Raw genomic sequence first — 27,038 nt, forward strand, 5'->3', positions numbered from 1 at the left:
ATTTAAATCAACCAAATATCACAAATAGCTGGTCCATTTACAGCGTGCCACATGTAAACAGTTTAGTGGAAGGCTGGTGGCACAATTTAGAGTGGCTGTTAACCTGGCGTCAATGCATAGCAATGTGGTTGTGTCCCCCTCCCCGTTACATATCTTCTTGGCGTCGGAATTATATTTTTATAGGGACAAGACCCACGCGATGATAATGTTATCACTAAATGCAGCATCCGAGGCCCATAAATACTGTCCTTAAGCTCTTCTGGCCTCAAACCTCTGGGAATGTGGGCCACAATGATCCGCTACTGCTAGCGAGATGTTGACCACAGCACTGCTGAGCCCAGACTCCTTACTTGTCAGAAAGGACAAGTTGTCACTTGCGCGCCAACCACACCTTCTCCACTCCGCCAGGCTACTTCCGTAGCTGAGGGGCTTCCTCATATATTTTACATTCAACACTACTTCCGCTAACAATGGACCAAGTCATTTACAGTACATTGTACAACAATAATTCTAGTAGTTATTTAAATTCACGAGCACATTTTAAACAACATCATTCAAAAGTTTCACATAACTGAAACATGTATACATAGTCAAAGAATTTCCATGATAGATACAACACTCTACATAAGCAACACTACAAACTGACATAGAAATATCGACACAGACACAAAATAGGTCGAAAATAGGTGCTACAATATGATGGCTGTATGGAGCTGAAACTCAGAGCATCTAGAAGAGATGAACACACCAGCCTACACAAGTAGAATAACACAGCGTTGCCAGATCGCTCGTAATGCTTTTATCCTCATTACTTTTCCACGCACCTTGTATTTCCTCCTGATCCTACTTGATACGACATCAGTAGGGGGTTATTATAAGTTTTTTAACGGAACCACCAGAGCTGTTCAATAAAGAATTATAATAGTTTTGTTTTTGCAGTAAACCTTTACTCATCTTCATAATTTTGATGGTCCTTCACAAAATAGTCTCCTTTTGATGCGATACATGTGTTCCAGCGTTTCCGCCAGTCTGCAAAGACATGTTGGAAACGATTTTTTGGAAGGTCCTTCAGATTCACTTCCGCAACTTTCATTACTGCTGCTGATGACAGAAAATGCCTCTCACGAATATGTTTATTCAGGTTAAGGAATAGTAAAAAAGAAGAAAAGCAATAACATGGGACTAAATCTGGACCATAGGGAGCGTATGGGATGCACTTCAAATCGATTTTTCCAACATATTCAATAACATTTTGAATATGCGGCCGTGCGTTATCGTGGTGTAACATCCCGCCTTTTTCATGGGCATGCGGCCTTTTGTGCCTGATGTAAGCTCTCGCTCTACTATTGTGCAGGTTAAGTTAGGTGAGGTTAGGCACGAGGCTCAGTGCACCCCGAAAAATGACAACGGCGCATGGCGGCCTGGATGGTCAACCAGCCAAGTGCCGGCCACGCCCGACAGCGCTTAACTGTGGTGATCTGACGGGAATCGGTGTATCCACTGTGGCAAGGCCATTGCCAAGAAATTATGACCGTAAAAAAATTATGATCATTCTTCATTGAACAGTCCTGTGTATGTTAGAATCTAGCCTTTCGGAAGATGCTTAGGAAAACTACTTCAAATATGTGTTGATACCTTTGTGGAAATAAGTAAAGTGCTCCCCCCCCCCCCTCTCCCAGAATCACGTGGCCTGTAGATTCGCAGTCAGCAGGGCAAACGCAAAACGATGATAGCTGCTAACTACTATGGGTCAAAATGGACATTCTTACAAAACAGAACTAATGTAAGCGACTAAATGAATACTTTAGTGAAATGGAACGTTAATGAAAACAGTTGTGATAAATCTTTAGTTAAAAACTTTTCACCATAAATTTTTAAATTCATTATTATTCACTTGTGCATGCCGTGAACTTGCTTTTATCTTCAGATGGCACTAAAACTTCTTTATTTTGTGAATATCGTTTTTTTCCTTGCAGCAATTGTATTTTACTCCTTAATTTTTCTTTTCTTGGGTTGTGACCTGATAAATCAATTTCACTTCCAACAGAAACAGCTGTTGTGGGACACATTGCAGGAGTTTCAGTGTTTGTATAAGTGCTGAAATTTTCATTCATGTTTACTACCTGAAAGTAATGCATAGGCATAGGCAGGAGAGTAGGCTGCATTAAAATTTAATATTCACATATGCTTTAATTAGGCCCAGACCTATATTTTCACTTTTTATCTTTAATTTTTACGTGTCTTACATTTAAAATAAACCAAACTAAGTCTCGCCATATTGTATCTATCGATATTTTCATAAAAGGCATGGAAAAAAGGTAAAGGCGAAAATATAGGAATATCATCATTACTTCATCAGAATCTGGGAAACTTATAACAGCCTTACACAAAAATTATTTGACTGACGTATCGAAGCCCTACATGCTGGAGAACAAATTTCTCCTGTTAACTAACTCTTGGGGAGGACAGAAAGTCCCCAACTATTCGACGAGATGTTTCAAGATGAAAATGAACCGCCAGCGTGCACCGATTCCCCCAAATGCACTCTGCTAATGCAAAGCTACGGTGTCTATTTTTATCGTCAGATCAAGAATTTTATCAGAAACCTTCAAAACTATTCTTAATACATCGAGAAAAAAAAGAAATCACATTCTGAGAAGACTATATCAAAATACATTCTACAGTACGTCGCTGGCTATCTTCGCCAGTGTTTGCCGACATGATGAGTTACGCATGGTTTGCTGCTGAACTACACAATGAGAGAGCGTTTTGTGACTCTAAGCTAAATTAGTTTTTCTATAGAGACTTTATAACAACCCTGTAACTGTAAAAATGCGACGTTCATAACGTGTGTAACCCGCCGAAAAATTTGTGCTTCCTCCGTTTTTACGATAAATATCTCTCTTGCATATGTAAATCATCAACTGTAAAATAATGAAAGCGTCTAATTTTATATAAGATGTTCTCGTATACAGCTTAAATTCCGCTTCCTGGAAAGTTACATGCAGTCCCAAATATTTCTTTGTTTATCCTTTTCATGCGTTTTATGAAAATGAGATTGTATTCTATTAGGAAATTTGTCCATCACGACCACCCAACAAGTATTGGAACCAAGGGAAACTCCGACATTAGTTATATAAATTTTAAATCCTCTTTTTTTTACTAGAGCATATCGATTTCAATCACAGAGTGATCAATTTCAGGTGCTAAAATAAAATAAAAACACACCAAGTCAAACCTAAATGGTCAGTGCACAAACATATGTATCAATTTGCAATAGAGAATACTGAGGTTTACAAGGTAAAATACACACCAAGACTAAGTCGTGTGGATTCATATAATCATGCACAAAAGATAACTTCAACCTATGCCCGTAAACATCATAACGTCGGTGCCAAAGGAAACAGCGGCAGACTCCTTATGATGAACGCCTCCTTCGCGACAATTATGATGATGATTCGGAAGATACGCCGAACGACGATACTAGATAACCAGTTCCCCTCCTCGGCCACAATACTGGTACCACATCAATCCGCAGCCAAACGCCGGCGTCGGACGGCCAAGACGCGTCCCTACAGCGCCGACCAATGACACAACAGCCCACGATGAAGGGAATGGCAACTCACTGATCAGATCAACACGGGGACTGCTGTCTTTAAGGCTGCCGATGATATGGTGATAGATAAGGTGGAGGGCTGTGGCATTTTAACTGAGGCTGGGGCCTGTGAAGTTTAGGGATTTTCTCTCCCCCAATTTGTGTGCTATGACGATACCTCCAGCTGGCGTGCCTATACAACTGATCTTCCGTCTAGTCACAATTAACATCAGTACAATCAGGACATGACATAAACTGCTCTTGCTCAGACAAATGCTCACTGCAACAGATATTGACGTTCCCTTCTTACAAGAACTCTATGAAGTAAGCTTCTCCAACGTCTTTGGATATATTGGTTGTGTGTTGCACAAGTCCCCCACAGACAGAGGTGTTTCCGTTCTTCTCTGTGAATGTTTGATGGTCACCGAAATGCGATATGTCCCGAATTTGAGGGGCATGGTTGTTCCAGTCAACACCTCGCAGGTCATTAACATCTACGCTGCTTCTGGATTGGAAAGATGGAGAGAATGTTTGCATTTCTTCACAAAGGATAGAGCGAAACTCTGTCAGGGTCAAATGGATGACATGGCAACTTTATCTGTACAGAGGCTACCGACCAGCTGCCACACCATTCACTTTGCCCAGAACTCGAGACCCTTAATATGGGACCTTCATCTAGTTGGCACGTGGTAACATACACATGGTGATACCCCCAGGTTCACCCAGCTCGCCAGTAGCTCACCGACCAGGACAGACTGATTTTACGTCACACATCACCTAAGAGCTGCGATAAATTGCGTGGAAGTATGGCTTACGACCTTCACTGACCACATGGCATATATCTGTGCTATTGCCCTCCATCACTGAAGACTAAAGATTGTCATGGATATGATTGAGTGCCTAGAAGAATATTAAAGTACTGTGCTGTACACGTTAGCCCTGTACATAACAATATTTGTAATTTTTGCTTTAAGAATGATCAGTTTCCTGAACGATTAAAGTACTCAGTAGTAAAACCGCTTTATAAAAAAGGAGAAATGGATAATTTAGACAGTTTTAGACCTGTTTCTATGCCATCAGTGTCTGTTAAAGTTATTGAAAAAGCTGAGTATATAAGGTTAATTGGTCATTTTATATCACATAATTTGCTATCAAATGTGCAGTTCGGCTTTAGAAGTCGTTTAACAACTGAAAATGCTATATTCTCTTTCCTCTGTGGGGCACTGGATGGATTAAACAAAAGGTTTCGAACGCTAGGCATATTATTTGATTTAACTAAGGCGTTTGATTGTGTTCATAACAAAATATTACTCCAGAAGATGGACTACTATGTAATATGGGGAGTAGCTCACAATTGGTTCACCTCTTACTTTAATAATAGACAGGAAAAGGTCATTATTCACAGTGTTGAGAACGGCTGTGATATGGGGTCTGAGGCTGTACAGTGAAATGGGGGTGCCCCAGGGATCAGTGTTGGGGCCACTATTGTTCCTTATTTACGTAAACGACATGCCCTCTAGTATTACAGGTAACTCTAAAATATTTCTGTTTACTGATGACACTAGCTTGGTAGTAAAGGATCTTGTGTGCAACATTGGCTAGATTTCAAATAGTGCAGTTCAGGACATAAGTTCATGGCTTGTAGAAAACAAACTAATGCTAAGTCACAGTAACACTCAGGTTTTACAGTTTCTAACACACATTTCAAAACAAAATCCGACGATTTAATTTCACAGAATGGGCATATTATTAGTGAAACTGAACAGGTCAAATTTCTAGGAGTGCAGATAGATAGTAATCTGTCGCAGAAGCCCACGTTCAGGATCTTGTTCAAAGACTTAATGCTGCTATTTTTACTATTGGAACAGTATCTGAAGTAAATGATCGTTCGACACGAAAATTAGTCTACTTTGCTTATTTCCATTCACTTATGACGTATGGTGTTATATTTTGGGGTAACTCTTCCCATTCTAAAAGGATGTTTTTGGCTCGGAAATGGGCAGTTTGGACAATAAGTGGTGTAAGTTCGTGAATCTCTTGCCGTCCCCTGGTCACTAGTCTGGGTATTTTGACATTGGTCTCTCAATATACACTCCTGGAAATTGCAATAAGAACACCGTGAATTCATTGTCCCAGGAAGGGGAAACTTTATTGACACATTCCTGGGGTCAGATACATCACATGATCACACTGACAGAACCACAGGCACATAGACACAGGCAACAGAGCATGCACAATGTCGGCACTAGTACAGTGTATATCCACCTTTCGCAGCAATGCAGGCTGCTATTCTCCCATGGAGACGATCGTAGAGATGCTGGATGTAGTCCTGTGGAACGGCTTGCCATGCCATTTCCACCTGGCGCCTCAGTTGGACCAGCGTTCGTTATGTACGTGCAGACCGCGTGAGACGACGCTTCATCCAGTCCCAAACATGCTGAATGGGGGACAGATCCGGAGATCTTGCTGGCCAGGGTAGTTGACTTACACCTTCTAGAGCACGTTGGGTGGCACGGGATACATGCGGACGTGCATTGTCCTGTTGGAACAGCAAGTTCCCTTGCCGGTCTAGGAATGGTAGAACGATGGGTTCGATGACGGTTTGGATGTACCGTGCACTATTCAGTGTCCCCTCGACGATCACCAGTGGTGTACGGCCAGTGTAGGAGATCGCTCCCCACACCATGATGCCGGGTGTTGGCCCTGTGTGCCTCGGTCGTATGCAGTCATGATTGTGGAGCTCACCTGCACGGCGCCAAACACGCATACGACCATAATTGGCACCAAGGCAGAAGCAACTCTCATCGCTGAAGACGACACGTCTCCATTCGTCCTTCCATTCGCGCCTGTCGCGACACCACTGGAGGCGGGCTGCACGATGTTGGGGCGTGAGCGGAAGACGGCCTAACGGTGTGCGGGACCGTAGCCCAGCTTCATGGAGACGGTTGCGAATGGTCCTCGCCGATACCCCAGGAGCAACAGTGTCAATAATTTGCTGGGAAGTGGCGGTGCGGTCCACTACGGCACTGCGTAGGATCCTACGGTCTTGGCGTGCATCCGTGCGTCGCTGCGGTCCGGTCCCAGGTCGACGGGCACGTGCACCTTCCGCCGACCACTGGCGACAACATCGATGTACTGTGGAGACCTCACGCCCCACGTGTTGAGCAATTCGGCAGTACGTCCACCCGGCCTCCCGCATGCTCACTATACGCCCTCGCTCAAAGTCCGTCAACTGCACATACGGTTCACGTCCACGCTGTCGCGGTATGCTACCAGTGTTAAAGACTGCGATGGAGCTCCGTATGCCACGGCAAACTGGCTGACACTGACGGCGGCGGTGCACAAATGCTGCGCAGCTAGCACCATTCGACGGCCAACACCGCGGTTCCTGGTGTGTCCGCTGTGCCGTGCGTGTGATCATTGCTTGTACAGCCCTCTCGCAGTGTCCGGAGCAAGTATGGTGGGTCTGACACACCGGTGTCAATGTGTTCTTTTTTCCATTTCCAGGAGTGTATATGTTCTTTATTGTCATTTCTTGTTAACAATATCAGCTTATTCCCAAGAATAAGCAGCTTTCACTCAGTTAATACTCGGCAGATATCAAACCTGTATTTGGATCGGACTTCCTTAACTCTTGTGCAGAGAGGTGTGCTGTATACTGCCGCATCCATTTTCAGTAAGCTACCACAAGAATTCAAAAATCTTTAGCAGTAATCCATGCGCTTCCAAACCGAAACTGAAGAGTTTCCTCATGGGTCACTTCTATTCTGTCGAGGAGTCCCTGATTCTTATGTTATATTGTTGATTGCGTTTACTTAAACTTACGGCCTGACTTTTTTTGGTTCATAAACATATTATTTTATCTATTATTACTTGTATGTTGTAATTTCATGTACTGACACGTTCCATGACCTTGGAAATCTGCTCCTCAATTTCGTCCTACGGAACTATGTGTAAATAAAATAAAATAATCCCCGTGTATGGAGAAGTCGACTTCCCTGGAAGACGAACATCGACCATCTCGCCTCACAGGTATGCAGGGATCCAGTGGAGATCATGTGGCACCAAGCCATCGGTGGCATTGACTTGGTCGATCAAATGTGCCACTGTAGACGCTGGTGGCATACGGTAGGGACACATAGTCGACTTTTATTGTACCATCCTATGAGAATGTTCCACTATTTCGCCCTCACCAAACTTCCAGATGCTGATCAATCGCGCTAAACCTAAGATCATCTCTTAGTGAGCCTTCAGCTACAAAACGGAGTGAGCTCACGATGGGGTACCTCAGGAACGACTTTCGATGCACCACGTTAACTTGGAGCGTAAAGAGCGCACGAGAAAGCTGCTGCATAACTTGATTACTGACGACGACCAACTTACAGAGGTGCAATGGGATGCTGTAGGAGCCTTCACGAGCATTATTTGCGCAGATCCTGTTACGGCAGCCACTGTTTCTAGATTACTCCATGGTACAGTTCTACTTGACTTGGCAAGGGACTTACTGCAGGACGTGAAGAAGATGAAGTTCACAACACTGTCTGCAAAGGGGCTGCTAACAAATCGCCGGGGCCCGATGGGTTCCCATTGAAGTTTTACAGACTTTCCGATGGCTACTGATACCTTGTTGGACTGCGCCTTTTAGAGAGTTACAGTCCCCCAACACGTGCCTGCTTGAAGCTTTCAAAAAAATGGTGCAAAGGGCTCTGAGCACTATGGGACTTAACATCTGTAGTCATCAGTCCCCTAGAACTACTTAAACCTAACTAACCTAAGGACATGACACACATCCATGCCTGACATAGGATTCGAACCCGCGACCATAGCGGTCACGCGGTTCCAGGCTGAAGCGCCTAGAACCGCACGGCCACACCGGCCGGCGCTTGAAGCTTTCCTCGAAAGTCTGATAGCGCCTATTCACAAACCTAAGGGTGTGAACGAAATACGAGAATACTGACCTTTGACGATGCTTAGCAGTGACTTGAAAATTTTCACACGGCTGCTGGAAAACCGTATGTGATTTTCAGTCCATCCTGCTATTTCCAAGGACCAAACTTCCCTAGGAGTTCCACACAATATGAGGTCTGCTTTGTGCAATATAGGGACTTAATCTGCCTAGAACGGTTTCAGATCACTGTCCTTACTTGATTTTAGTCAGGCGTTCGATTGTGATGACCACACCTCTCTCAGTGCAGTGGTCCGCAATATCTTGATACCTTTATTGCTGCGCTGGCTACGGCCTTGCCGCAGTGGATACACCGGTTCCCGTCAGAACACCGAAGTTAAGCGCTGTCGGGCGTGGCCGGCACTTGGATGGGTGACCATCTGCCGCCATGCGCTGTTGCCATTTTTTGGGGTGCACTCAGCCTCGTGATGCCAACTGAGGAGCTACTCGACCGAATAGTAGCGGCTCCGGTTAAAGAAAACCATAGTAACGACGGAGAGAGCGGTGTGCTGACCACATGCCCCTCCTATCCACATCTTCAACTGAGGATGAGAAGGCGGTCGGATGGTCCCGATGGGCCACTTGTGGCCTGAAGACGGAGTGCTTTTTTATTGATGCGATAATGCACCTCCCACATGGGGTGTCACGGTTAATCATCAGTGGCCGCCAGACAGGTACCCTCCGCATCAACCATTTGGTGCTACAGGGCTACCTTTATCCGTGCTCTTTTGGCCTTGGAACCTTTGCTGTGTAGCCTGCGCCAGTGATTAACAGGACATTAATATGGTGGTTGAGATTACCAATGCAAGGTGTATGTGGATGATGTGATGCTCGTCGTCCGTGGACCCGATGACATGACAGAGGCTATGTTCAGGATTGGGACATACAGAGTGGCTCCGAAAAATAAACTCAACATCGGCAAGTGGCTTGCGCTGCCTACAGGATCAGGTTCGTCACGAGAGTGTGTTACTCTCCTTCGGCTTACCAACACACTACAGTGCTTCGAACTGGACTTCAAAATCAACATCCGGTGCGTGATAACATTGAACTATAGATGCTTATTGCACAGAAGTGAGCGAGCATAGTGGATCAACGCTTACAGTCCCTCAACATCGTACAGCGAGCACATTACGTCAATGTGTACTTAGCATCGTGGCTTCCGCCCGTCGCACAAACTCTTCCCCCAACACATTGACTGGCTCTTAGCATTAAGGCCGCTTACGGTTTATTTGTCAGGAAAGGGACGTTGTTTAAAATTAGATACGACTCCCTCGCCCCACCCAAGGAAAGAGGGAGGCTCGGGCTTTTCAATATCTGTGACAGAGCAGTGGCCCTCTGCATCAGACCCACCTAAAGCTGTGGCATAGATGCCTTAAGAGTTCGTTACTGATCGCGATAGAACGGGCCCCTCGCGACCTACCGATTACGTTAGGAGAACCCCCAGCTTCCTTCCATCACCTCATGTGTTTCTCTTTGGACCACAGTTATCTAAGACAAGTAACCAGACCCCACTTTTGGCGATTGCGAAACGTCTCTACAGTGAACACCCGCGGTATCCCCAGCCTAACGTGATGGAATCAAAATATCCGAATACGCGGTGGAGAGTGGTGTGGAGAACGGTACACTATCCCTTACTTGACTCTGTTGCACAAGCCGCGTGGTACGTGGCTGTCAACAGGAAGTATGTGACACACGAACGCCTTTATAAGAACCACCTGGCGGATTCACCCATTTGCCGGACATGCCACGAGGTAGACACCGACGAACACCGTTTCAGGTGTGGAGATGCGGGGTAGATGTGGTACCTTATGCGCCAAACCTTAGCGTGTAGGGCTGTCCTACGTGCAGCACAGCGCGAAATCGGCGTACACATGATTCTTCCACCGAATCAAAAGTCGTGCCTCTGGGATCGGGCAAAAGGCAATCTTGTGGATCCGGGGCCAGGCCGTGAAATGTCCCTTCCGTGACGACGCCAACACGTTCTTGATTTCCGGTGTTATCTCCTTGAGCGGCACCACGCCATTGTTCGCCACCCACAACACGGTCAACTTTTTTCGTATTACGTATGGACGTCCCTGGCGAGAGAAGATGACATGACTGATCATAGACTTCAACAAACGAACGTGGCACAATACGGACTGAAACAGAAGACACGCCGAGCGATCCGGCGTCATGCACGATGGTTCACACTTCCGTCGTGTGAGTTACTATTTTGTTTTTCACTTTTCACCTCAGTGTCCATCACGCGCTAGAAAGTTCATTTAGTCCCCCCTCTCCGACTTAGAACGGCGTACCATAGGTGTTCCTCTTCGCTTCTTCATACACAAATAACAAATTTCTTTAAAAAAATAAAATAAATAAGTAACTGTTGCTCTAGGGCTGTGAATTTCTGTATTTGTGTTTGTTTGGTTTGCCACATACTTCCCCTCCTCTCCCTTTTCGTCAAGGTGTGACGGTGACACCGTGGCCAGGTCTCGGGTTCCGACCACTGCCCACTTTGCCCCTTGATCCCATACAACATACCCCCAGATCTGCAAGAAAAGGCATGGAAACAAAGGGCAATGAATATTTGGGATTGCATGTAACTTTTCAGGAAGCAATTATCAGCTGTACATGAGAACTTTGTATGTACGATTAAATGCTTTCATTTACACGTGCTACAGTCATCTTGAAAAATCTCGTCGTATAATTGTGGATTTTTTTGTTCTTCCCATGGATTAGTTAACACAACAAATTTGTTACCAGTCAAAAAAATTTTCTATGAGGCTGCTGTAAACTTCTCAGATTTTGCTGGGTTCATGAAGACATTTTTATATTTTGCTTTTGCTTTCTTTTTCATGCCTTTTTTTGAAAATATTGATAAATACAGTACATTGAGCATTAGTTAGATTTATTTTCAACGTAAGTAACATAAAAATTTAAAATAAAAAGCGATAAAATATGTCTGGATCAAAGTCAAAAAAATGTGTAAATTAAATTTTAATACAGCTCACTGTCTTCATTTAAAGCAATGACTATGCATTACTTTCACAAAGAAAACGTGAATGAAAACTCCAGCACTGATACAAACACAAACTCCTGCAGTGTGTCCCAAAACAGCTGTTTCTGTTGGAAGTGAAGTTGATTTATCATCTCACGGCCCACGAAAAGAAAAATTAATGAGTAAAGTAAAATTGCTGCCAGAAAACAAAACGATATTTAGAAAACATGATAGTTTAGTGCCAGTTGAAACTTAAAGCTTGCACAACTGAACATTTATGAATACAAAAGCTCATGTGAAAAGTTTTTAACCAAAAATTAAGCACAATTTGTTTCACGAGACTTTCCTTTCGTAAAAGTTTTCATTTAGTCTGTTACTCGTAGATTAGCTGCATTTCGTAAGAATGTCATTTCGAGCCGTAATAGTAAGCAGCAATCGTTTCGCGTTTAGTCGGCTTCAATACGGCCTCGAGCGCAATGCTTGACTTCATACAAATCACAGAAGCCGTCCTCTGTTTCCCTTTCTGTGTACTGTAATTCCGATTCTGTAGGTGCACTCTGCAAGCCACCTACCCTGCAAGCCACTCTACGGTATGTGGCAGAGAGCAGAGTACCGATATCATTTTGTCTCCCGTCCCCCTCACATTTCAGTTCTGGGTGGAATGCGGGAAAAAGACTGTGGGTACTGTTAGTAACGAATGTGAAATCTGAAAATAAGTGTATACGGTGTCTCTCTTGGTTCCATTTACTTACATACGAGGTGAGTCAGCTCGCCGGCCGGTGTGGCCGAGAGCGGTTCTAGGCGCTTCAGTCTGGAACCGTGCGACCGCTACGGTCGCAGGTTCGAATCCTGCCTCGGGCATGGATGTGTGTGATGTCCGTAGGTTAGTTAGGTTTAAGTAGTTCTAAGTTCTAGGGGACTGATGACCTGAGATGTTTAGTCCCATAGTGCTCAGAGCCATTTGAACGATATTTTTTTTTTTTTTTTTTTTTTTTGAGTCATCTCTGATAGACCAACCCAAGTGTTTCCTGGTCGGTAAATAATATCGACTTGCGGATTTCGCTAAGTCACAGTTCAAGACTTTTTGTCGTTGATACACTATCTGATCAAAAGTATCCAGACAGGGCTATGTAATGTGGAACTGACCGCTAGATGTCATGAGAGGCGGACCGCTAGTATAAAATGTAAATGCCGTGTGACTAGGGCCTCCCGCCGGGTACACCGTTCGCCGGGTGCAAGTTGGTTCAAATGGCTCTGAGCACTATGGAACTTAACAGCTGAGGTCATCAGTCCCCTAGAACTTAGAACTACTTAAACCTAACTAACCTAAGGACATCACATACATACATGCCCGAGGCAGGATTCGAACCTGCGACCGTAGCGGTCGCGCGGTTCCAGACTGAAGCGCCTAGAACCGCTCGGCCACCCCGGCCGGCCCGGGTGCAAGTCTTCCGGTTTGTCGCCACTTCGGCGACTTGCCAGTCGATGGGAATGAAATGATGATGATGTGTACAACATAACACCCAGTACCTGAGCGGAGAAAAACTCCGACCCATCCCCTAACGTCCACTGGAGTTCATTATTGATCTATTCACTCAGTTGTTTTTTATTACAGAGAGCGGCTAACCCTCTGACCGAACACGCTGAGCTACCATGTCGGCGCCACTCAGGTACCGGGAGGAGATAGCATACGTATTGTAAGCGTACAAAACGTTTATAAGACCTGTCCTGGAATACGCCAGCGCTCCGCTGAAAGTATTCCACACACAGTGGCAGAGCGACTGTACAGTACTGAAAAACGACTGCTCCGATACCTCGCAAAACTCCCACCAATGACGCCCAACGACGACGTGAACGAAATAGTGAATGTTGAACTCCGCAGACACGACTGACAAAACTACGCGCGAACTACGGAAAACGAATACTATCACAAAGACCGGACATGGAAAACATAATAAAAACAAGACCCTAAACACACCGACCACCAAAGTTCAGGTGCCTCAGCCCAGCGCGTACTGTAGCCCAAAATACTGCAGGACAGTTCTCAGACTTAGCACCACGTATGGAACCGCTAACAAACTATATCACCACTTCTCTTCACCGAGACGTCAGGCAATAAAACACAGACACACAACATAGTAACCAACATTCAACAACCAAACGCACACACACACACACACACACACACACACACACACACACAAACACAAACACACACAACACACACAAATACTTTCACACATACAAACAAGTCGGCCCATTCTACATTCACCCACTGCAATGAGTCCATAATTATATATTAGTACTATTACTATAATTAGGCAATCCACTCTCCTTAGCTATAACAATTATTTGGCAGCTAACCACCTATACCTACAACCCCATAACCACTTTCAATGAAAGACTTACTACCTTGTCACCATTCTGTACCATACCATAAGAATATGTATCATTCAAATATGTAACCTATCTTCTATGTTTACAGTACATCTCTACTAAACTCCAATATAAAAGTGTACAAGTTCTTTATACAAAATGCAGCCTACTTCCTTAACATGTAAAAATTGAAATTATAAAAAAACCACAGAAAAAAATATTATTATGTATTTCAATATGAAAAATTATGTATTGTAACTATCCAAATGTATAGATTGTTAATGATTAATCCAAATGTGTACAGAATGCCATAAGCATCTGTCATGCAAGCATATCAAAATTGCAATAAATAACTAATTAAAATTGTAAATAATCCCCCTGCCGAAAAAGTGCAGTGCAAGCACTAGAATACGAGGTGCGTGCAAAGTCCGAGAGATGGCACCACCGGCGCGTATCGATGCCATGTTGAGTTCGTAACATCTTTGGAAAGAACTCACACCAAGTTTCAGCCATATTGGTCTATTTCTCTGTGTTTGGCATTCGTGTGAATCAAGGAAGTCGATTGATTGTCAAAAAATTGGACGAAAAATAATTTCGTGTGGTGATTAAACATTACTTTATGAAAGGCAAAATGCCTCAGGAGACTAAAGAGAACCTTGATAAACATTACGGTGTCTCTGCACCTTCCATTAGAGCAGTTTATAAGTGGTTTCAAAATTTTCGGAGTGGCCTTATGGGCACAAGTGATGCTGAACGTTCTGGACGTCCCGTGGAGGTTACGACTCTAGAAATCATTGATAAAATCCATGACATGGTGATGGATGACAGAAGAGTTCAGGTGCGTGAGATTGTTAGTGCTGTGAGCATCTTGAATGAACGGGTACATAATACTTTACATAAACATTTGGACATGAAAAAGCTATCCACAAGATGGGTTCCACGATTGCTCACGCTTGACCAAAAACGGTATCGTGTGAAGTGTCGCAAGGATTGTTTACAGCTGTTCAGGAAAAATTTGCAGGACTTTAAGCATCGTTTCGCCACTGGATGAGACAAGGATACATTACTATACTCCTGAGACCAAACAACAATGTAAACAATGAGTCCCCAAGGGAGAATCTGCAACAAAAAAGGCGAAGACCATTCCTTCGGCCAGAAAGGTTATGGCGACTGTCTTTTGGGATTCGCAACGGATAATCCTCATCGACTATCTGGAAAAGGGTAAAACTATTACAGGTGCATATTATTTATCGTTATTGGACCGTCTGAAAACCGAGCTACAAGAAAAAAGCCGGTGATTGGACCGCAAAAAAGTCCTTTTCCATCACAACAATGCACCAGCACACACCTTAGCAGTTGTGGTCGCAAAATTAATATAAATAGGATTCCAACTCGTTTCACATCCCCCCTATTCTCCAGACTTGGCTCCCTCGGATTACTATTTGTTCCCTAATTTGAAGAAATGGCTGGTGGGACAAAGATTTTATTCAAACAAGGAGGTGATTGCAGCAACTAATAGTATTTGGCAGACTTGGACAATCCCTATTATTCGGAAGGGATCAACATATTAGAACAGCGTTGTACGAAGTGTATAAGTCTAAAAGGGGACTATGTCGAAAAATAAAAAAGGTTTACCCCAACCACGTAAGTTTGCACGGACTTTTCAAACGCCCCTCGTAGTCCGCCATCCGCCAGAAGTGGAGGGAATGAAATGTGCTAAAAAAAAAAAGTTGTGAGCAGAAAGGCAGTAACAGTCGAATGGGCCAGCCAATAGGGGTCATTTACTTCAAACGTGTGCTAGCCACTGGATGCCACCAGAGGAACAAATCCGTGAGGGGCGTTTCAGCCCTTGTAAAGCTGTCGAAGTCGACTGTTGGTGATGTGAATATGGAGAGAAAACGCGAAGGAACGAGCATAGCTAAACTAAGACCAGTTAGACCTCATTTGATGACGGAAAGGGGTCGTCGAGCATTACAAAAAGTGGTTGGAAAAAACCACATGAAATCAGCGAAAGGAATCACTCGTGAGTTCTTAAGTGCTACTAGCAGTACAGTTAGTACTACGCGTATAAAGTTAAAATAGAATGGGGTACACATTTATGTAATCAATACTAAGCGACACCTGAGCGGCGTAGAGACCGACTAGTAGACCAATCGGACTGGAAGGCCAAGAATGAAGGGCTCGGATTAGAAAGGGTGTAAAATAGGGACGTAGTCTTTCTACCCTATTATCCAATCTGTACGTCGAAGAGCAATGACGGAAACAAAAGAAATATTCAAGAGTTGGATTAAAATTCGAGGTGAAAAGATATCAGTGATAAGATTAGCTGATGACACTGCTACCCTCAATGAAATTGAAGAGAAATTATAGTAACTGTAGAATGGAATGAACTGTCTAATGAGTACAGAACGTGGACTGAGAGTAAATCGAAGAGAGACGAAAGCAATGAGAAGTAGCAGATATGAGAACAGCGAGAAACTTAACATCAGAACTGGGGATCAGGAAGAAGAGGAAATCAACGAATTCACATGATGGATGGAGCATAAAAAACAATCTGGCGCGTTAAAAACGCCATTTATGGCCGAGAGAAGTCTACTAGTATCAAACTTAGGCCATACTTTGAGGGAGAAAGTTCTGAGAATGTACGTTTGGAGCACAGCATTGTACTGTAGTGAAACATGGTTTCTGAGAAAACCGGAACAGAAGAGAATCGAAGCATTTGAGATGTGGTGCTACAGAAGAATGTTGAAAATTAGGTGGAGTGGAAAGGTATGCACTTAGGCGGTTCTGCGCAGAGTCGGCGAGGAAAGAAATATATCGAAAACACTGACAAGAAGAATGGGGCAGCATGGCAGGACATCTGTTAAGATTTCAAATGACAACTTCCATGGAACTAGAGAGAGCTTCAGAGGGTAAAAACTATAGAGGAAGACAGAGATTTGAATGTATCCAGCAAATAATTGAGGACATAGGTCGCAATTGCTGTTCCGAGATAAAGAGCTTGGCGCAAGCGACGAATTCGTGGCAGGCCTCATCAAACCAGCCAGTTGGGCCCCATCAAACCAGTCAGAACACTAACGACTAAAAAAAAGAAATGAGCTACGCCACTTTGAGCGATGGATCAGGCTATAGCCTGTGGCAGTATGATGGAAGGGTTTGTAGTACAGAGGAGGAGATAGTATTACGGTATGCATGCGTTTTTCATGATTAGGTCGTGGTCCTCTTATTGCATTTAAGTAACCGTTAAATCCCGAATGGTGTGAACACATTTTCAACATTGTGTACTGTGTACCGTAGAGGAACAGTTTGGATACGCTGATTGTTTCTATCATCGAGACACTGCACTCCGTCGCAAGGCAGCATCTATGGGTCAATAGTTTCTGGACAATAACACTCCTGAAAATGGACTGGCCTGCTCAGAGTCCCGTCCTGGAAGCAACGGATCACCTTTGAGATGAGTTACAACTTCGACTTCGCTCTAGACCCCAGCATTAAACATCACTACCTTCTCCGGTTTCGGCTCTTGAGAAAGAATGGGCTGCCATTCCTCTTGACACTCAGACATTTCACTGAAAGTGTCCCGAACAGAGTTCAAGCAGTTAAAAAAGCGAAGGATGGACACATTTCATGTTAATGTCCACTAACAGATGTGCAGATATTTTTGATTAGATAGTGTAAGGATGGAGCTTGATCAAATAGCAACAAGGTAACAGTTGCGTCAGAAGGTTCCACAAACGTCTGCCCTACCGCACAAATGCAAGCGAACATGAACTCGGGTACAGTTCGTGTGCATATTTGGTACCGTAGCGAAGGCGTTTGTAGAATCTCTTCTCCTGAGCGAGACACTGTTTTGTCGTCCTATTATCGTGATTCTATCTCATCAAGTTCCTCACCGAAGGCTGTTTCCACTACCACATAAACACATGCACACACATTCATGCTACACGTTTAGATTTTCTATTGAATAAGACGTTTTTGGACCAGACAAATATTTTTGCTCATTCTTCTAGATTCAAAACATATTATGACATGTTCCTTTTCACCCTAAAGACCAATAAATAGAAAAAAATAATAAGATTAACGCTGCTCTTACTATACACCCCTCCCTGGAGGGTATAGGAAAACATCAAGTTTTATTTTTTTTTTTATTTATAAAAGCATGCGCAAGGTCGCAAATTTAACTATAAGATTAGAGTTAGGTTCAAGACCTATATCTATATATATGCATAAAAGGTCGGTTCATAACTGTTTCATAATTTGACAGGTATAAACAGTAAATATTATTTATGTAATTCATAAAACTGGCCACATGGTCCTCTATGACTTCCGGGATACAGCACTTCTATATGTTTACTTGTCTGAGTATATTTTTTGACGGTCCGCCGTAGTTAGCTACCTCACACTGTACGCCTGCACCGTACAACTTTTGAATCTGGGTTTCACGCTGAAACTGGATATTCTGCGGTAGTTCTGGCCTCACAGCATAATGCATTGTAGGGTGTCGGGCCTTACAACACATTGCACTATGAATTAACAAACCTCCCTCCCGGAAATTGGCCAGAAAAAGTCTCAGCTGATCGGGCATTTGGAGGGAATTCAATTGCTGTGTACGGAATATTGTTTAAACAATTTAGACAATGTATGGAATATTGTTTATTTAAACAATTTAGGGGATTAAAGACAGTGTATGGAATATATGGAAATTGGTGGCTCTGAGGTGGAGAGGAAGGATCTCATTACAGGAAAGTCAAGGGTATATTGTTTATTTATAAAAAATTCAGTTTGGGTGGGGGGGGGGGGGGTTGGATTTCTCTTGCTCATCATTCTCTGCTGTTTGGATACATGTGGGACTTGTAAGAAGTAAATACATGTGGCAAACATGTTGCATTACCTAATGTTTGGCACTGTACTCTGGGTGTCTTAACCTAATGTTCGGCCTTTTGTCGGTACTTAACCTATTGTTCTGTAAGTGGTTTTGCATGTCACCCCCATTTCTTTAAACTATTGTACCGCCTTTGATAGCAAATTCAGTAATTATTTATGTCCTTCCACCATTTTCTGGTACACTTTTCGAATTTCACATGCTACTGAACGCCATTTCTGGCCCATTCTTCTTTGTCACCCACCCCCTTAAACTGTTGTACTGCATTTTACATAATAATTATGCAAATGAACCCAATGTTCTGCACTAACCCACTCACACACACACCCTCCCCTTAAGTATTGTACCGCTAACACACGTTGATATAAAAAATTTATGTAAATTAATTAAATCGATATTCTTCACATGTATGCGGTAGTTTTTTTTTAATTCGCAGCATCCTATTGGTCGGCGAAATCGATGGAGTATAGTTTAAACAAAAGATCACTAGTAAAAAAGACATGCTGTCACCTGACGCCCAACACTGACACGAACGCCGCCTACTCCACACATGCCCCCCCCCCCCCCCCCCCCCAGGAGTCGGGGTACACTGGCAGCCCCCACGAAGTGAGGACGCAGCCGTCAGCTGCCGAGCCATGCACAGGTGTCCATTCACGTCCCGCAAGCACGAGGTGGCAGCATCCCTTTCATACTTGACACCTGAGAAATTTCTGTCGAAATACATGTTCACCTTGGCACCGTTGCAGGCACGATGACGCATAGCTGCAATTCGGGTCCAGCACCGATAGACGTTTGCGTAGCAGCTAAAAGGTTCTCAGTGTCATACCGATGTCACATATCTATGTAAATAACAGTCAAAAAAAATGGTTCAAATGGCTCTGAGCACTATGGGACTTAACTACTGAGGTCATCAGTCCCCTAGAACTTAGAACTACTTAAACCTAACTAACCTAAGGACATCACACACATCCATGCCCGAGGCAGGATTCGAACCTGCGACCGTAGCGGTCACGCGGTTCCAAACTGTAGCGCTTAGAACCGCACGGCCATACCGGCCGGCCAATAACAGTCAAGTCCCCCTCTGGATGCGCTATAGAAATCTGTTGCAGTGCGTCCCAGAATAGCATAGGTTGCATTCTTCCTAGCAATCCTAACGGGACAGCCCGTTCGTCACTGAATTACCATCAAACTGCTGCTGCTGCCAGTGTGGGAGCACTGTCCGCCTTTTTTCTCTGCAGATGAGACTTTCAGCGGCAAAAAACTATTTTGTACAAATAGCCACATCGCACTGGCAGTTAAACCCCGCAAAAGTTGTCTACACATCATCAAATACATACAAGACTCACAAGAATATTGGGAACCGGGAACATATTTACCAGTGTAACTACAATTAAATATTACGATTGCTGCTGCAGTCTGACACCAATCGATGGACATGTAATGTCTCCTCTTGACAGCTGTGGTTCTGGAACGAATCTCAGTATCTATAGCACACATAATTTTCCACGTAAAAATCTCTCTCATACCCTTGCGGTTATCAATGTGCTGAATCTGTACGTCCCTCACGGTAGGACACACACTCATTTTCTCTGGTCATGCCACAACATAAGCCACAGTAACATTACCCTGCAATATATACACATTTTACACAAACAGTGCAGTTATCTTTTATATCTGTACAGTGCCCGAAAAAATTATGGTATGCCAGCATTCACACCAGCTATATGTCTCGATTCTCCTCAGTCCTGGGAAGTTGCCTGACAAAGTCTTCCAATCAGCGCTTATGGGAGGTGCTGCATCCTGCCAAGATTCTCTCAAACAAGTGTTATGAAGGACAGTCGTCTGGCACTATGTGTGATAATGAATACCGCACCTGCAGATGTAATGCTTGGAAAGACATCACCAACGCAGGTTGGTGTACTGTAATCAACATTTCTATCGATTGAACAACAAGGAAAATGCGAAGGTACGCTTAAGAGTGCCGATGAGGGGACGTATTGATACTGCCGTCCTGTTTGTACACTATAGCAGGTCCAGTTGAACACTTGCATTGCTATATTGTGCAGCTGTTTACGAAATGAATCTATCACCACTTACATTCGGAAATATTCCTCGGTGCGTTGAAATCATAATTCACCATGTCCAATCAATCCTTCCATTTCGACTAGACACACGTAATTTTTTTTTTTTTTACCTGAATAGTACTTTGATTACTTCCCACACACATATGTTGGAAAATGAGCCATGGTACCTTTACGTTCAAGCAGCAGCATAACATTTCTATCAATTATAGGTGTATAAAAAAATTATGATACGTGTACACTTGCACCAATTGAAAGTCGTTTTCGCATTGCAAAAAAGGCACCCGCCATCACATACTTGTCGATGAATAAAGGATGTAATTATAATTTTTTTTAAAAAAACTAGAGTCTTTTCGGTTTATCGATTTCACCACTTCCACGAAAACTTTTGGTATTTTCGATACTTGTAAGTCCAGCCAACACACAGTGGCGTCTTTTATATATTCAGACCGCCAGGATGGGGTTTCTGTCACTGCGTTACATGCGTAGCTTCGACCATCCATATCATACAATTTTCATTGTGAATGCGAAATATACTAGAGTACGTTCATTTGTATTTAATTTTCACGGGCGGAGCAGGTAGTTGTAGTCTATGCGCATTTTTAAGTTCATGTTGCTAAACACCACACCTGTTTAACACTTTGGAGCGGGGGGGAAGATCACCACGAGACGGATCTGTTGTTTCAGCTGGCAAAATTGAGTTTGTTATGAAAAATGAAAGAGCCTATTAGAGCGTTATACAAAGATTTTGTTTGTTACATGTGCGGGAAGCTCTTGTTTGTCTCTTTCAGCGCACTAGCTTTGTGTAACTGAATAATCACGATGCATCCATCCTCATTCAGTTATTTAACTTCAAGTGTGTGCTGGATGTGTGTGAATAAGGTAATGCTGTAGTTCTGAGGAGCGGTAGTGAGTGTAGTGTGCGAAGTATTGTCATGCTTTAGTTATCGTTATTAAAGCGGTATAGTGACTGCGCAACTCTACTTGTCCAGCAACAGAGCTGTAACCACATATTAGAAAAAATATAATAGAGCTCTTACTTCCTCGATATGTTGCGACAATTAACCTTGAGGACCACAGATTCTCCGGGAAAAGAGAATGTTTCCGGTAACAGCGTGTCTGAGCGGCTGAAGTCAAGAAATGTGTGTAATGTGCTCTCGGATATTTATATGAAACTGATGAAGAGTCCTCATCACTTGAACGCTTTTGCTTACTACATGTTCCCTACACAACTTGTACCATTACTATGTGATATATATTTTACTTGCCTCCTTGCGTATTTTAAAGTATAAGCCCCGCTTTAAGCACTGTGTCCCTTATGTCACTTTAGTTTAAGCTTCACAGCAACGCGATTCTCTGTTTCTCTCAGTCGTATCGCGGTTAATTTGTTAATAAGGTGTTCGATTGCTTCAAGAGGACTCTAGGTGCTGAAGTGGAAGTGTTCATTCCAAGAAAAATATTCTGACATATTTTGAAGTATAAGCCCCGCTTTAGGCACTGTCTCCCTTACGTCACTTTAGTTGCAGTTTTACAGTAATGTGATTCTCTGTTTCTCTGAGTCGTATCGCGGTTAATTTGTTAATAAGGTGTTTGATTGCTTCAAGCGAACTCAAAGTGCCGACGTGGAAGTGTTCATTCAAGGAAAAAGAATTCAGACGAATGGTTCTTCATAAAACGATGGAGGCGTGTATATGAAGCAGAATGTGTAATTTGTGAGTGCTGCATTTTTTGCGAAAGGGGGAAAGAGCAGATATTAAGAATCATTTAGGTGACGTAAAGCACAATCTGGAAGCGCTTAAAGAAATGGGCTGTTACTCTGTTTCCAATTCATTCAAACATGGGATGTTAAAAACAGCAGCGAAGTTAGCAATGTGCTGTCATATTGTTAAACATCATCATGTCTATGAAATCGATGAACAATACTTTCAATCAATCAATCAAAACTGTTTAATGTTTCCGAAACTACAAAAAAGAGTGACGTGGGACATAACATAATCATCAGCAATTGTAAAATAATAGCCGGCCGCGGTGGCCGAGCGGTTCTAGGCGCTATAGTCCGGAACCGCACGACTGCTACGGTCGCAGGTTCGAATCCTGCCTCGGGCATGGATGTGTGTGATGTCCATAGGTTAGTTACGTTTAAGTAGTTCTAAGTTCTAGGGGACTGATGACCTCAGAAATTAAGTCCCATAGTGCTCAGTGCCATTTGAACCATTTTTTTTGTAAAATAATCGTTAGTACCCGATACTGTCAAGCAAATACAGAGTGATGTTTCAAAGTTCCGTTTTTTTTTTTTTAATGTAGCTGCAGCTGTTAGCTACTAAAAGCAGCATTTCCTCCAATATTTTACTTTTCTAAGCTTAAGAGAAGTAGCCCGCTTTGCCCCGAGTACGTCCCCTTTTAGTCCACTTGAGAGAAACGTTCCGATTTGCCAGCCAGAAATTGTGGCAGCTCTAGATACGTAGGGTGCTGAAGTTATCGCGAAATCTTAAGTTCGGTTTTGTCGAATAGCAAAGATTCCGCACGCAGCTAGACACAGGCAGTGTTCGCAAACCGGCACAGACTTGTCCAGCGTGGTCGGACCAGCAGCGACCTGTCCAGCGCGCCCAGACAAGCATTCGCCTGCTGGTGGGGTAGAATGCTGCGTTCCTATAGGCTCTCTGAGGAAAGTGGTGGGTTTATGGGGCAGAGGGTATATGAAGACCAATATACCCCCAGTCGCCCTCATTCTTTCGTCAACCACCTACTGAGACGTCGATCGTGTCGCTCTCGTTCGTGTGAATCAGTTTGTTTCTTTCTTGCGTGCGTGTTACCAGTTCAGGTACAAAAGAATGAAACGTTCAGCAGCGGCATCAAGCACCGTCGGTAGTGCCAGTGGCGGCAAATGGCAAGAACCGTTAGAGCATGATGTGGAATTACCTGGTAAGTACAGATTAAAATCGGTAACCTTAACTTTTCTCTTCCACTAAGAATTTCCTAGTATTGAATCGATTTCTTCTTATTATTGTTTGAGTGCATATCCACCAACACCAAAACGTAGATGACATGACAGGGTTCATGTAACAGCAGACACAGTGGCAGCAGATGCTGCAGCACATCGGCAGCATTGTCAGTATATATACAATCTTGGTAGTACTGGTGTGATGATTTCGAGAGATTCAAATCGGTAATGGTAACTTTTTTTTCTCTAAGAATTTCGTGTTGAATACACGTCCTAATGTTTCAGCATATATACAGCGGGTAAATGAAGAAGCTGAGAGGCAACAGGAACAGCAGTTGCAGCAACAACAGTGGTATCAGCTGCACTGGCAGTAGCAACAGCAACAATGGAATCAGCTGCACCAGCAGCAACAGTGGCATGAACTCCAGCAACAGCAGCAATATCATCGTAAGTAGTATATCTACATATCTTTCATTGTATATGTAACGTGTTGCGACCAATGAGTCTGAGGTTGTTGGAGATGATTTAGAGGAACCAAAATCGTTACTTCTTCGCTAAGAATTTCGTATTCTTGCAGTATATGTCATGTATAAGTAGTTTCTTCCTAAAAAAAATTCATCGTGTGCGTAATATGTTGTCACTGGTGTTGCTGTAGATGATTTCGAGGATCAAAAACGATAAAACGTTACTTCTTTCCTTTTCACTAAGAATTTCGTGTTGTTTGAGTACATTTATCAATTCATTTTTTTCCATTTCCGTAGTGCTGCGTATAGGTAATTAAATTTCATCATGTATGTAATATGGCGCATATTCTTTGTTGGCGTAGATGATTTCCTGGAATACGAAGAAGGGGGACGGGGAGGGGTATGTGCTGGAGATATGCGGGAGCCATCTCAGATCTCATGTAAGTGTATACTCTAATATATATATATATATATATATATATATATATATATATATATATATATATATTTCCTGTACTTTCTGAGTGTAAATGATTTTATTATGAGATCGTTATGTTGCAGAGTTTTGTATCCTGCGTGGATAGGTGGCGCGTGGATCTGCTCCTGTGAACTGCTTCTGCAAAGTAGGCCGAGACTGAAGGACGCGAATAGGAGCAGGAAAAGGTGAAGTACTTGGGTACTGCGTGTAAATTTAAAGCACCTTTACTATAGGAAGAATATGAATATATAAACTGTAGCTTTGGCTGAGATGAGCACGTAGGTGCGAAGCTGTACATCAGTCAAATCTAACATCGGCTAGAAGATACAAAGGCAAAATCTGTGGTGGCTCGCCCACTATGAAATAGACACAATGTTCCTAGGTCGTCTCCTCAAGATCAAATGGGCTGAATCTGGAGCGGTGCCCGTAGAGCTGCGCAGCGCTGGCTAGAGGGCGCTGTCGTCGATGTCGTAGTGCCAACCTAAGAACTTGTACCTACGCTGTGACATCCTAGCTACCGATACCACACAGACAATATAGGGGAGATGAATAGACTGACCCTCCCCAATTCAGGCGAGAGCAAAATGCCACAGCGGGTTGAAGAGATGGAGGAAGATCTTCGTCGTCGTGAAGGAATGAGGGGGATATCAAGCGACCAGAGCGAAATAGGTAATACGTACTCACTCTGCTTACAAATAAACAGTATCCTTTCCTTCCTTGCAGAAGCAGCGACAGCAGGAGATAGCTAGATCATTGTACATAATTTTTTTTCGTTATTCTACAGCAGCTGCTTCAGGGGAGCAATTCCCGCAATACGTCATGGCTCGGGTACTGGGGGCGGCAAGCCTATAACTTCTAAACGCCGCCGCCGCCGCTACCCCCGCCGCCGAGCCTGCAGCGGCCGCGGCCGCCACAGTACCGCTCTGGCGTCCATGGGCTGCCCTCCCTCAGGCTAGCGGATCAGGCCTGCAGCAACCAGGCTGCCCGCAGCGGCCCGATTCCGCAGCGTCTCCTCCTCATCCTCTGCCACCACGTCCACGCCGATCACGTGAGGTACAGCACATACCACAGTCCACTTCGCCAGCTCCGTCGACTAGTTGTAGTTATAGTATTAATAAGAGAGAAGATCCTGTGGCTAGTGGCAGTCCCCTCTCCCGTTCTTTTAGTGACAGACATCAGGTCAGTGACACCATACTGCAGTTAGAGAACTCGGTGATTGCAGACGCCTTTGGGAGCGAATCTCGTTCACGAGGATCGAGAACCCAGCAGGAGGGTACCGCGACCCTGTTGGTTTTCTAGGGGCGTTCCTTCCTGTCGAGCAAACGGAGCTCCTCAAGGTAGTCAACGATCCACGGTATCCTGCCATTAAGTGCAATGTAGTGCTCTGCATTGAAGTGTCACGCCCCCTCCCGCCCCCCCCCCCCCCCCCAGAGTTGATCCTGGTGTTGAAGAGACAACTCTTATTATCTTTGGGGGGGAAATGGCGTGATAACGCAGAGCACGCCAACGCCGAATGGTTTCGTAAATCCACCTTGAGTGCTATACTGGCCCGGTTTTCCAAGATGGGTCACCTAAGGCACTCACCCGTATACTACACCTGGACATCCATACACATGTCTATGATCCGGTAAATGGAGGGTCTAGCTATATCAAGCTCTCTAAAGCTATAGCTAATAAGCAAGCATGCATTAATGTCGAAAATAAAACCGACCGGGCTTGTTTTAATGGTCAATCCTGGTTTCCGAGAGAAATTACACAAAAAATCCACAGCACACAACTCAGTATGGCAGATAACTTGACATTCATGTGTTATAACTTTGATGGTATCGATTTCCCCGTCAAGATCCAGGACATACCTAAATTTGAGGCATAGAATACCGAAATATCGGTTCATGTTTATGGCCTGGAGAAGAAAAGCAAGTCAGATGAGGAAGACAAGCATATTGTCGTTTGGCCTCTCCATTTCTCAAAATTTGCTGGTGAGCATGAGTTGCATGTAAACATGCTGCTCTTCTCTGAAGGTGATAACTATCACTATGTTTGGATCAAAGACATGTTCCGACTCCTTTCCACGCAGATGAATAAACGTGAACACAAGCAGCATATTTGCTTAAGGTGCCTCAGTGTCTCTTCAAAAAATGGCGCTGAGCACTATGGGACTTAACTACTGTGGTCATCAGTCCCCTAGAACTTAGAACTGCTTAAACCTAACTAACCTAAGGACATCACACACATCCATGCCCGAGGCAGGATGCGAACCTGCGACCGTAGCAGTCGCGCGGTTCCGGACTGCGCG

The 27,038-nt window shown here is 43.8% G+C and overlaps 1 pseudogene; it reads left to right on the plus strand.

Moving 5' to 3' along the window:
• Positions 1-8,826: 8,826 nt before the first annotated feature.
• On the plus strand, positions 8,827-8,942 carry LOC124797007 (annotated as a pseudogene).
• Positions 8,943-27,038: the final 18,096 nt, after the last annotated feature.

Source organism: Schistocerca piceifrons, chromosome 4 (assembly GCF_021461385.2).
Source record: "Schistocerca piceifrons isolate TAMUIC-IGC-003096 chromosome 4, iqSchPice1.1, whole genome shotgun sequence".
Taxonomy (NCBI): domain Eukaryota; kingdom Metazoa; phylum Arthropoda; class Insecta; order Orthoptera; family Acrididae; genus Schistocerca; species Schistocerca piceifrons.